Source organism: Danio aesculapii, chromosome 8 (genome assembly GCF_903798145.1).
Source record: "Danio aesculapii chromosome 8, fDanAes4.1, whole genome shotgun sequence".
Taxonomy (NCBI): Eukaryota; Metazoa; Chordata; class Actinopteri; order Cypriniformes; family Danionidae; genus Danio; species Danio aesculapii.
The window spans coordinates 49,888,163-49,900,816 of NC_079442.1; the positions used below are offsets into that span (position 1 = coordinate 49,888,163).

A 12,654-nucleotide genomic window follows, 5' to 3' on the forward strand; every position below is an offset into this window, starting at 1 on the left:
CATACGTGATATTATGATGAATAAGAAACAACCAGAAGTCAAATTCAGAACACAATGGCTTGTTTTTGTTTTCTGAATGCATCTCATGTGGACGCTTGTGACAGATTTGAAAACGAAACATGAAGTAATATATAGGGTTTTTTCCTCTCATTTAATAAAAATCTCCAGAATTTTATGATCATTCTGCTTACACTTAGTGTATGTTTTCATTTGAACGTTTGATTTTTAGCATGCCTTTTTTATTCGCGATGAGTGGAAATGTTTATCGGGTGTATATTGTGATTTTTCTTTTTCATTTAAAATAAATCAGCACTTATTCATGCAGGTTATAATAATATATAACCTAAATAAGACATTGAGCACTTTCCACAAATATGGAATATTTGTTTTCTTAGTGATGCAATTAAAAACTAATGCCTTTTTTTCATTTTCTTTTTAGGAATTGGGATTAATAAATGGGTGTCAAATTATCTTAAAAAACTTTTTTTATTGAAATTATTAAATGGGTGTCAAATTATCATTAAAACAGTTTATTTTTATTTTTTTAAATTGGAATTATTAAATCAGTGTGAAATTATCATTATAAACATTTTTATTTATATTTTTTTGGAATTGGAATTAAAAAATTAGTGTCAAATTATCATTAAAAACATTTTTTATATATTTTTGGGAATTGGAATTAATAAATTAGTGTCAAATTATCATTAAAAACATTTTTTATATGTTTTTTTGGAATTGGAATTAATAAATTAGTGTCAAATTATCATTAAAGCATTTTTTATATATTTTTTTGGAATTGGAATTAATAGTGTCAAATTATCATTATAAATTTTTTTTTGGAATTGGGATTAATAAATGGGTGTCAAATTATTATTATTACTTTTTTGAATTTGTAATTAATAAATAGGTGTCAAATTATGATTAAAAATTTCATTTTTTTGGATTTGGAATTAATAAATGGGTGTCAAATTATCATAATTTTTTTTTTTAATTAGAATTAATAAACGGGTGTCAAATTATCATTAAAAGCATTTTCTTATTTTTTTTATTGTGAATTAATAAATTGGTGTCGAAATTATCATTAAAAACTCTTTTTTTTTTTATTAGAGTTAATAAATGGGTGTCAAATTATCATTATTAATTCATATTTTATAGATTTTTTGGAATTGGAATTAATAAAAGGGTGTCTAAAGATCAACAAAATCGTTTTTATGTATAGTTTTAATTAGATTTGATAAAGGAATTTCAAATTATCATTAGATTTTTTTAAATTAGAATTAATAAATGGATGTCAAATTATCATTAAAAAATATTTTTTATTTATTATTTTTATTGGATTTAATAAATGGGTTTCATAGTATTAAAAAAATGTAGTTTTTATTTATATTTTTGGAACTGGAATTTATAAATGGGTGTCAAGTTAAACTTTACACTCATGCAAAAGCTTTATTCTCCCTACTGAAAGACTTCTAACATTATTTTGCTCATTAAAATTAATAAAATTGTTTTTATTTTAACTTCAATTCGAGTCAAATTCAATTTGTTTAAAATAAAAATTTTAATAAGCCAAAATAAAGTTAAGCAGTTCATAAAAAACAATATGTTCATATTCACGTCCTAGATGAGTGCCATCATAAAAGAGCTCATATAAAAGTAAGTTTAACCTACTGAGGAAGTTGATTCACATAATTTTTAGCTAAAATGTCATGTTTTCTGCCATTTACTCAAAAGAAAAGGCTCAGACTTAAGCGTTTCAGACTTTGTTTTGAACCATATTTGTGGAAATTGTCATTCCAGTATAATAACATTAGAGGTCATACGTAACTTGGCCCAAACAAGATTATACTTTAATATCTGTGGTGATTGAGTGTGTTTGTATTTCAATTTTCCCAGAGCCCTCGGAAACACTGGCTTTTTGTTTCTTTAAATATTGCAAATGAAATCGCCTCAATGAAGGATTAAAAAACTGTCAGGCTTGGAAACTTAATTGTCAGGTCTGCTTATGTGTGTGTGTGTGTGTGTGGCTGAGGCTCTGAATATGATGATGAAATCGAACATGAGAGCGAGGCAAATAACATTGTGTTTTGTTGTTCCTTTTAATTTGCGCACAACACTGTTATTGGCAGGTTGTCCATTTAATATCCTGTAACATTTTGGTATGTTTGCGCACACTTTTCATGACCTTACGGCAGAGCACTTAAAGCTTTGGTTGTTAAAGAGAGGACAAATAAATGTCAAATGTCACGTGTCTTTTAATCACATATGTACCAAGTCATTATTGAATACAGTACATCATTGTATACATCTGTTTTGTCTTTGTGTGTGTGTGTGTGTGTGTGTGTGTGTGTGTGTGTGTGTGTGTTTTACACCTTTCTACTATAGTCGGGATTCAAGTAGCTTAACTCATTACATTATGGAAACTCCAATGGTAAAAATTTACACTTTGATTTTGTGCTGTTCAGTTGGACCACCCTTTCGTTATGTTGGGGGCTGTTTTTGCCCCATTGACTTCCATTTTAAGCACATTGTTGATTGCAAAGCCATGACAGCATATAATCATGCATTCTTGATTGTTGCTGATTTTCCCTGTTGGGAAGAGGTCAGATTTGTGATTTGTACTGTTGATCATTAGTTGGTCAGCATTAACCCTTTAGATAGGCCTGTGCAAAAAGTTTCAGGCTTTAATATGGAGTTCTCTGGAGTAAAACAGCAGATTATAGTGTGTGCAGAAATAAGCACACAAGGCTTATTTTGATTTTCTCATATTAAGGTAAGTGAGCAAATGCATCTAAAAATAGAGCTTGCGTGTTCCTTTAGTGATATCGCTTCGACTCACGCTGAAAATGACAGACGTGAATCAACAAACTGAGGATATGATGACGTGCCTGTCAATCAATATTGGTGGGTGGGGGGACCGCTCTCCTACGTAAAGTTGCGGTCGGTTTGAAAACCGCTCCAATTGGTCCACCGTTTTTTATGTTGTTAAATTGAAAAAAAAGCACTGGGTGTGTTTATATCACCCCAATATGACGGTCTATACACCATACATGCACATATGTCTGTCCAAACAGCTTAAAAAGTAGATTTTTTACCATAGGTGCCCTTTAAAATAAATCACTTGAATTTTGATGTTTGAATTAAATTATGGGAAACAAAAAATGTTATCTGCTTCAACTGCAAGCATGATGTGGAAACAGAAACTATAAATCCATAAAAATGAAAGTTGCTTGCCCTTTATTGGTGTCGCGATTCAAGTTAATCTACAGCACCGCTTTAATTGTAAACTGAGTTCTTATTAATTTTGCTGTAAAAATACATTAAAAAGGAATTATAATAGTATTTTCAACAGGAAACTGATTTCAAGTGACAGTTAGTTTTAAAATATTATTGAAGAGAGACAGCTGGAGAGCCACATATTTTTGGTCAAAGAGCATACCTGTCAACCCTCCCGTATTTCCCGGGATTCTCCCGTATTTTACAGTTCTATCCCTCTATCATCCCGTAAAAGTATTTTCCCGTATTTCTCCCGTATTTTCAGTCTTTCTCTGAAGGGCGGCAAATAAACATTAAAGAGCCGAGCCTCCCTATACGCAACCCATACCGCCGAACCACCAGGGGCCGCCACTTGCTCTTAAATGGAATGTTCTGTCCTGTATCTTTCCCTTCATTTAGGCATGAAAACACTTTGAAATAAATATAAAAACGCAATTCCCTTTACTTTTCATTACAGGTGCCATCTCCCCTTCATATGTAATCCACAAAACAGTCATGACTGTCAGCTGACGCGCTCCATAGTAATAAATAGACGCTGTTTACCAAACAGATTTTGTAAACACGATTTGAAGTGGAGTGAAAGTCTGGGTTTTGAGTGCGTGTTTGAACAGACATATACACAGAATTAATAATAATAATATCTAAAGCATTTTTAAAGTGACACCTGTTATTTTATGTAACCAAACGAAAAAAAAATCTAAATAAATAAGAGTTTCACAGTGGCGCAGTGGATAGCACAATCACCTCACAGCAAGAAGTTCACTGGTTCAAGCCTCGGCTGAGTCAGTTGGCATTTCTGTGTGGAGTTTGCATGTTCTTCCTGTGTTGGCGTGGGTTTCATCCGGGTGCTCCGGTTTCCCCCAGAGTCAAAAGACATGCGGTGTACACTGTAAAAAGTGAAGCAAGTAAACCAATCGCCTTAAAAGCAACAAGATGACTTTACAAAGATAAAGTAAACCCATTGTAACTTGGAACTGTTAGGCTGACTTAATTTTTATAATTTTGCTTATCGTACTCACTTTTTTAAAGTCAACTAATTCTTTTTTTTACAGTGTCAGACTATTTTAGCACGTCTGTTTTCAAATAATTACTGTAATTATTACAATATTACATATTTGGTTAAAAAAGGGACTACTCCAAAAAGAAAATGACTGAATAAATAAACATAAAACAGACAAATTAGCCAAACAAATTGCAAGAATTGTGTTGTTTCAGCTCATGTTAAACAGGTATTTTGAACAAGCAGCAGTAATCATTTTTTGAGTGTATGTTAACACTTTACAATAGGATCATAGATGAGGTTATTTAATTTACTAACTATCAATGAGCAAATATGTATCATCTTACTCATTTTTACTCAATATAATCTCAGCTGCATGGTGGCGCAGTGGGTAGCACGGTCGCCTCATAGCAAGAAGTTCACTGGTTCGAGCCTCGGCTGTGTCCGTTTCTGTGTGGAGTTTGCATGTTCTCCCAGTGTTGCCGTAGGTTCCCTCCGGGTGCTCCGGTTTCCCCCACAAGTCCAAAGACATGCGGTACAGGTGAATTGGGTAAGCTAAATTGTCAGTAGTGTGTGTGTGAATGAGTGCGTAGGGATGTTTCCCAGTGATGGGTTGCAGCTGGAAGGGCATCCGCTGCATAAAAACATATGCTGGATAAGTTGGTGGTTCATTCCGCTGTGGCCACCTCAAACTAATAAAGGGACTAAACCGAAAAGAAAATGAATGAATAATCACGGGTTGATTAAAATACATGTCCCTTGACTCCTAAATCTAATAATACGAACACATACAGCTTTTGATTAACAATGATGTGTTAGTAATTAACATAATACTATGTATATTAGTAATATATTACTAATATATGTATAATGTATTATGTATAATACCAATAAATGGTACTGTCAGCTCATTTTAACACATTTTTTATTGTAAATATGTATAAACCAAGTACAGGAAAATACATCTCACAACAATTATGAACAAAATAAAATAATAAAAATAAAATAAAATGAGAGAGATTATCTTAGTTATACAATCAAAGTAGAGACAGATGCCAGGGGTAAATAAATAAATAGGTAAGATAATAAAAAACATTTATTTAATCAAATGAAATTAACATAATGCTTGATATATATATATATTTTTTTAGCTTTTTTGTTTCTAATGTTACATAGTGTACACTGAAAAAAGTGTTGCATGCAAAACTGTTGCAAACAATTTATTTGTGTTGAATTTAAACAAACTAATTAAATTTAACAATGTTCAACATAATTTGTTTGTTTAAATTCAGCCCAAATAAATTGTTTACAACCACTTAACGTAAAAAAATTGAGTAAATCCAAGGAATCATCTTTGAATAATTTTTTTCAGTGTAATACCATATTGTTTCATCTCCTTTATAAAATGTTCACAATTTGGCTTAGCTTTGGCCCATTTCTTGACATGAATATGTTATTTTCCAGCTATTTTGTTTAAGAAAATAGGTTGTACTTTTTTAATCAATTCCATCTTGTACTAAAACAAATAGGACATCATATAATCCAGTTTGTATTAGTGTACCAAATGTCCTTGAAATAAAGTTAGAAACATCAATCTAAAATAATCTTGAGTATACACATTGAAAAAACAGATGAGTAACAGATTCTTTAACAATACCACAAAAACAACAAGAGTTTTTTCTATCCACTTCAAACCGTTCAAATAACTCTTTTACCGGATAAATTCTGTGTAACATTTTAAAAGGTACCTGTCTTACTTTATTACTTATAAAAAATTCATTGTTAGTAGCCATACTTTCATCCACTCAATGTTTCCAGATTTTGATGAGTCCAGAAGACTGTTAAAGATGGTATATGATTTCTTTTTAAAATATTTCTAATATACCTATATTACTACATTTCGTCACCTTAGAATTATAAGGTTCTATCTGACATTTTTGTCAAAATTGAGTTATTCACATACTCTTATTAAATGACATCTTATTTACATTATGTGATGTTTTTGTATAAGTTGTTTACATTTTAAGACTTTTTATTTTAAAAACAAAAACGGTTTATCTACAAAGTTGAACTCTAGCTTGGCTCTATAAGGTTCTTTCTGTGAGCCAATCATTATTTTGAATGCACGCACGAGGACCAATCAGGATCAGCTTTCTTTACCATTTCGCCAGACTGCTCCAGTGACAGCGGGAAAGACCAGAAAGACAAAATCAGAGTCGACTAAATAATGCCGCACCACACAAAATTGAGAAGTGTGTAAATGTAATGATTAAGAAGCTTTTTTGACATTGAGATGAAATGTTAAATTTGACATTGTTAAAAAAGAAACAAATATTTAAAAAATCTATATTAAATGTGACATACTTTTATTTGTGTATTTTTATTAGTGAAACATTTTTCAGTGTTCATTAAACTCATTTGCTTATTGTCTGTTTTCTTTTAAAGTCTTTAAATCTTATTAGGCATTGAAGGGTAAATACTTAATTAATTAAATAATTATTTATTTTATGGGACATAATTCAATCAATATAATTCAATAATTCAAATTAAGCATAAAATGTTATAAATATTAACATATTAATTTGATAAAATTGACATCTGCACAGGACAAAATATTTAGCACAGCCGTGTGTGCTTAAACAAGAAAAAAAATCATCCTAAAACATGAAATAAATGTTATAGAAAGCAAAAATGTAACTTTCTCAAGCATCAACATATTGTTACAACACCATATTATATATTTTTTGATTGTATTTCTTGAAAATTAATGCTTCAATGAATGATCTGCCAGATAGAACCTTATAATTCCAAGTGGAAAATGACCTTTCAGAATGAGAAGGTTTTATCAGTATTTACCAAGGTTTTTTTTACTCCAATTTGCAAATGTAAGAGAACTTTGATAATTTACATTTAGAGAGCATTTAGGGTCTCTGTCATGTTCATGTATGAAAGAGAACTGTTACACACATATTGTTTGCTATATGGAATGCAAAATCTTTGAAGCTCAATATCTCAAAATCATGTAGAATGCAGATACAGATACTGAGGCTGTACTTTCTTCGTCAGCTAAGGAAGTTTAACCTCCCAAAGGAGCTGCTGAAACAGTTATACACCTCCATCATTGAATAAGTCATCTGCACAACAATAACTGTCTGGTTTAGCTCAGCTACTAAATATGATCTCCAAAGACTACGTCGAATAGTTCGGACTGCTGAGCAGATCACTGGTACAACCCTTCCTACTCCCCAAGAACTGTACTTATCCAGAGCGAGCAAAAGGGCTGCCAAAATCACTCTGGACCCCTCACACCCAGCACACTGCCTCTTTGAACTTTTACCTTCTGGTCGACACTACAGAGCACTGCGCACCAGAACAGCCCGACACAGAAACAGTTTCTTCCCTCAGGCAATCCATCTTATGAACACTTGATGATAATAATTGTGGAACCAACATCACTACTTGCTATACACTTTTATACACATATACACTTATTTAACAACACACTTTACATGCCAATTTGCATTACATACACTTGTCAATTTGTATATTTGCATTCACTACTTCTATTTTTTAAAATATATTTATTATCTGTTTTTTGTCCTGTCTCTGTAATGCTGTTGCACTGTAGAAGCTCTGTCACGAAAACAAATTCCTCGTATGTGTGAACATACCTGGCAATAAAGCTCTTTCTGATTCTGATTCTGATAGCACCTTATAATTCCAAGGTGACGATTTATCAATGTTAATATGATCAATAATAAAACATCATCACTTGTCATTGGCTGTTGGTCCACATAATATACAGAATTACGCAAAAGTGATACAACTTTACTTGGTATTGCATCAAAAATAACAGCATAGTCTTTTGGTTTTACAGGAACTTTACATTGTTTAAGGAATTCCGAGTTTGAAAAAATCAATCCATGTTCATCAAGTAATTGACTGACTGTAAATATTCCATTGTCATACCATGATTGAGTAAATATAGACTTCCTTTTGTGCAAGATATTTCTATTATTCCGCAGAAAATACCGATGTAGTGCTTATTTTAACTTACTGTACAGAGTAATCAAACATCTTCCTCCTGTCTCTGTCGTCTCTAATGATTATTCATTTATTCATAAATATCCACATTCATTGGCCGCAAAAACAGGTGACGACACACACACTTCAAACCTCGTTCACACACGCGCCCCTCCCCCAACGCCCGTTCCGTGCGTGCTGACGTAATTTGCGCCGTGACGCTGACGTCGGGGAGGCTGCGATGACGACGGGATTCCACGGTGGGACGGGCCGACTCTGCAAATGGCTACGAGGTGCAATTTGTCGATTTCTTCATCGTTAATCTCTTCTCCTGCTGCTCGGAAGAAAGCGCACACCCGCTCTACTTCGCAGGCAGCCCTCAGGTGAGTGCGCTGGGTGCTTTTGGACCGGGATGCGGGTGTTTTTCGGCGTGTTTGAGGCCTTATCTGCGGGGTCCGCCCTCCGCTCGCGACAACAACAACAACAACAGACACCGATATACGGGCCTCGGCAGAAGAGAAATGTTATAAATACTTCATATGCGCGGTAAAACACTACCGCAGTTTTGATGGGTGTGTTATTTAAGCCTAGAGATATGTATTTAACCACTGGTTGGAGAAGAATGGAGGCCTTTTAGCTTAATGTTGGTCGGCTAACGTTAGTGAAACCGCCGCGCGCGTCTGACTGACTGACTGACTGACAGACAGACAGACAGATAGAGCTAACTAGGTTTACACTGTTAATGCAGTAAAACTGGTTATTTTATTGTTGAGTTAACCATGATTGCCATTAAAAAGAAATGAAATGGCTCTCATTCAAGTGGTGTGATGAAAACTGTGGTTGCCATGGTGCAATCAATGACTGTAGCTGATATAATGCATCTTTTTGGTTTCATTTTTGAATGACAGTGCTGCACAATATTATTTATACACTAATTATATATTATGCACGACGTATAATAATTTAGATTTTTTTTAGCAGTTGTATTAACGCCATAGTCGTTAAGGCAGTATATGTTCTGGTAGCTTCTTTCATTTCTTGGTGGAGATCCTGTAATTATTATGACTGCACAGTTGAAATAATAACTGTGGTATTTTGGTGGAGACTGTGATTACTGTGGCATCATGATTACATAAGTGATACTTACTGTGTCATTGTAATAAATGAATGGGGATTTAATAAATCGCAAATGAATGGGGATTTAATGTTATTGCAAATATAAGATGTAGTGATAACCATAGTTTCTGGTAGTAGGGTGGCACGGTTTAGCGGTACTATGGTAGTATCGCGATGCTGTGGCTCCAAAATACCGGCGATGCCACTGTAGTTTGTAAACGGTAGTATCGTCATTAACGGTCTGTCTACAATAGATAATGTTGGATGTGGAAAAGTCACTAAAATGCTCACATGTTTGTTTTAAAGCCTTTTAAGGTTGCAGGTTTTCTGACGTTTCAAACTCACATCTGAATTGATTCATTTCTGTTCCTCTCAATAGGATTTAGTAGCTACAACAACTGCGACAATCTCTTAAAAAGAACGACTCGCAAAGTGAAATTTTGAATTACTTTGAATTGTTACCTGATAAGACAAAAAACTATTAATGAAAAAAAAATAGCAACAAGAAGCATTGAAACTATTTTTGAGCACTTCGTATGACCTATTTTTGTTGGAAAAATGCTCTTTTTGTAACAAATTTCATTTGGTATATTTTAAATCTTTATTTTAATGTATTTTTGGTTGGTCAGTTATCTACGAAATAAACAAATCTATTAAATTTTAGGTGAAGTGACGTACAAATAATACTTTTTTCAGTTAAAAGGGAATTATGAATTAAATTCAAGACCTATTATAACATGTAAAATATAGTATTTCTGACAATTTTCTTTATAATTTGAGTTATGAATTGCAGTATCGTAATACTACTAGGTATCGTGATACTTCAGCTGGTATAGTGTCGTAAGATGAATTAATGGTATCGCGACAACCCTATCTGATAGATGACAGCACATTCATTCATTTTCAAGGAAGCTGATTTTAATGATAGCTGATCGATCGTTGTGGTCAAACCAATCCAAGGTTGTGAATTTATTGCATTTGTCTTTGTTAAACCCTTTAATTTACAGTTGTGTTTAATAGCAGAATATGTGCAGTAAAACTACACATAGGTCATGAGACATTAAAACTGAGATAAAGTTGGTGTTAAATTCACACATTCAGACTTTCTCCTTAATAATATCAGTTCAGGAAAGTATTCTTTGCAAATTCTAAATAGCAAAATCATATGATCAGCCAATGACTATCAAAATACAACAATGTTCACAGTAGGGTTGCACAGTTTACCGGTATTATGGTAGTATTGTGATACTATGACACTTCCATTGATTTTTAGACATTAAAAACAACTCGTTACACTGCTTAATTTATATTTTAAATCATATATTTTCTTGTTATATATTTTCTTGTTATATTATTCTACTTTGTCTATATAGTCATGGACACGCTTGTTTGTAAAGCAAGTACTTTGACCACTTTTTTTGGCGTTTATTATTCCGATTCAGTTTCCTATGGGAGGAATGACTAGGAAGTTATAAAACAATCGCAAAAACGAGCACACTTCCGCACTTTAGAATAAGGTCATGGTAACATATACATCATCTTTGCTTCAAATCTAAATCTGTAAAGTTGTGTTTCTCCTCATAACTGGTTGGTTTGGTTCATAGATTATAATGCTGTTGTGAAGACTATTCCAAAACCAGCGGTCCAGAAATTGGCATAGAGAAACTGTTTCTAAATTATAAGAACTTGCAAAATAAGAAGCTCTTATAATCTTTGGCATTTTGGCAGCTCCTAAATTTTTCCTCTGTTTTTAAATATTGAGGTTTTTCCCATTCATTTTTCTCACAGCAGTTTTTGTAGAATCATTATAATCCGTGATCCAAACCAACCAGCCATTACAAACATGTATTTGGAGCATTTTATTGCCAAGTATGCACACAAATATACAAGTAGTTTTAGAATGATACGATATTAGGAAGTTACTGATTAAAATCAATTACCTTACACACAAATAAATGGAATTTTTTTTCTTTGAAACCCGACTAATGCGCTCCATTCCCTCTCCCCACTGTTTTACACCAGTAACTAAGGTGTTTATCTGCGTTTGCCATGGCAATTGTCAGTCAGGGTTGCTGAAGAGAGGCATGTGGTGTGTTTGTTGTGTTTCTGTCAGATCCGCGTGGTGCTGCTAGATGATCCTCCGGCTCTCCTGCTCATGTTTTGGTGTTGGGTTTCTCATGTGTGGACAATCTGACTCACGGTTTGACTTTGGAATGAAATGCATCTGGTTAAAAGTCAACTCAACCTGTTGAATGAGTGTAATGCATGTGATCTAAACACAGCAGGAGAGATAAAGTCTGATTGTGATCGTGTGTGTTTGCACGTCACTGACTGCGTGACGTCTCGGGCCTGGATGTGCGTTCAGTTGTAAACCAGAGTGACAGGAGAGTTTATGAATGAACTCTAGCAATGGGATATGATGACAAACATCCATTTCTAAGGTTTGTTTAGAGACTAACAAACTATTTAGACAAATATGGCATATTTAAAAATTCTCTTCCATTAGAGCAAATGCCATTTGTGCTCACTAGCTGCAGAAACATTTTCTCAAATTTTCTTTATCAGATTTGAAGTCTCAGCTGGCGTTTTGGTCATTTTATCAAATGAATGAATCAGTTCTTCTCAATTTCACACATCTAAGCAACATATGAATATCTTTCACAATATGCATTCATTCAGACCCTTTTCGTTGCGCAGAGGATGCCTTTTTTATAGAAAGTAACGTTTATAAAATGTATGTAAATTTCATTTGTTTGTGCCTGGATGTAGTCATAGAAGCAGATATGACAATCAACTCAAAACTAATTGTTCAGAGTTTACCATATTGACCTTATTCTTTACTGCAGAAGTGGACTTGTTTTTGCGATTGTTTTAAAACTTCCCATTCAGTCGCCTATGGGAGAAATGATTGGAATAGTAAATGACAGAAAATTATCAAAGTACTTGCTTTACGAACAAGTTTGTTCATGACTATACATAAAAAGTTGATTAATGAAATGAGAAAATATCAGTCTGAACATCAAGCAGAATAATGAGGTAAAAATCATCTAAAATCAATGGAGGTGAATGAGACTAGGCATAGGAAGATAACTGGTTTCAAGGTTTACAGCGGTTTTGAAAAGAAGTATTAAAACGGCAAAACATTATGTTATACCGTTCCTAAGGTATAAGGTTTTTTAATATGTTTTTTTCATGTATTGTAAAGAAAAGCTGTGTTTTTAAAACTAATGAAGACATCAAAA

The 12,654-nt window shown here is 33.2% G+C and overlaps 1 protein-coding gene across 1 annotated transcript in view; it reads left to right on the forward strand.

The window, feature by feature from the left end:
- Nucleotides 1-8,545: 8,545 nt before the first annotated feature.
- Nucleotides 8,546-12,654, forward strand: part of mtmr3 (myotubularin related protein 3) — a 99,307-nt gene continuing 95,198 nt past the window's right edge. Inside the window, exon 1 of the mRNA XM_056464133.1 lies at nucleotides 8,546-8,679. The gene's annotated coding sequence lies outside the window, so the exon portion shown is untranslated. The remainder of the gene's footprint in view (nucleotides 8,680-12,654) is intronic.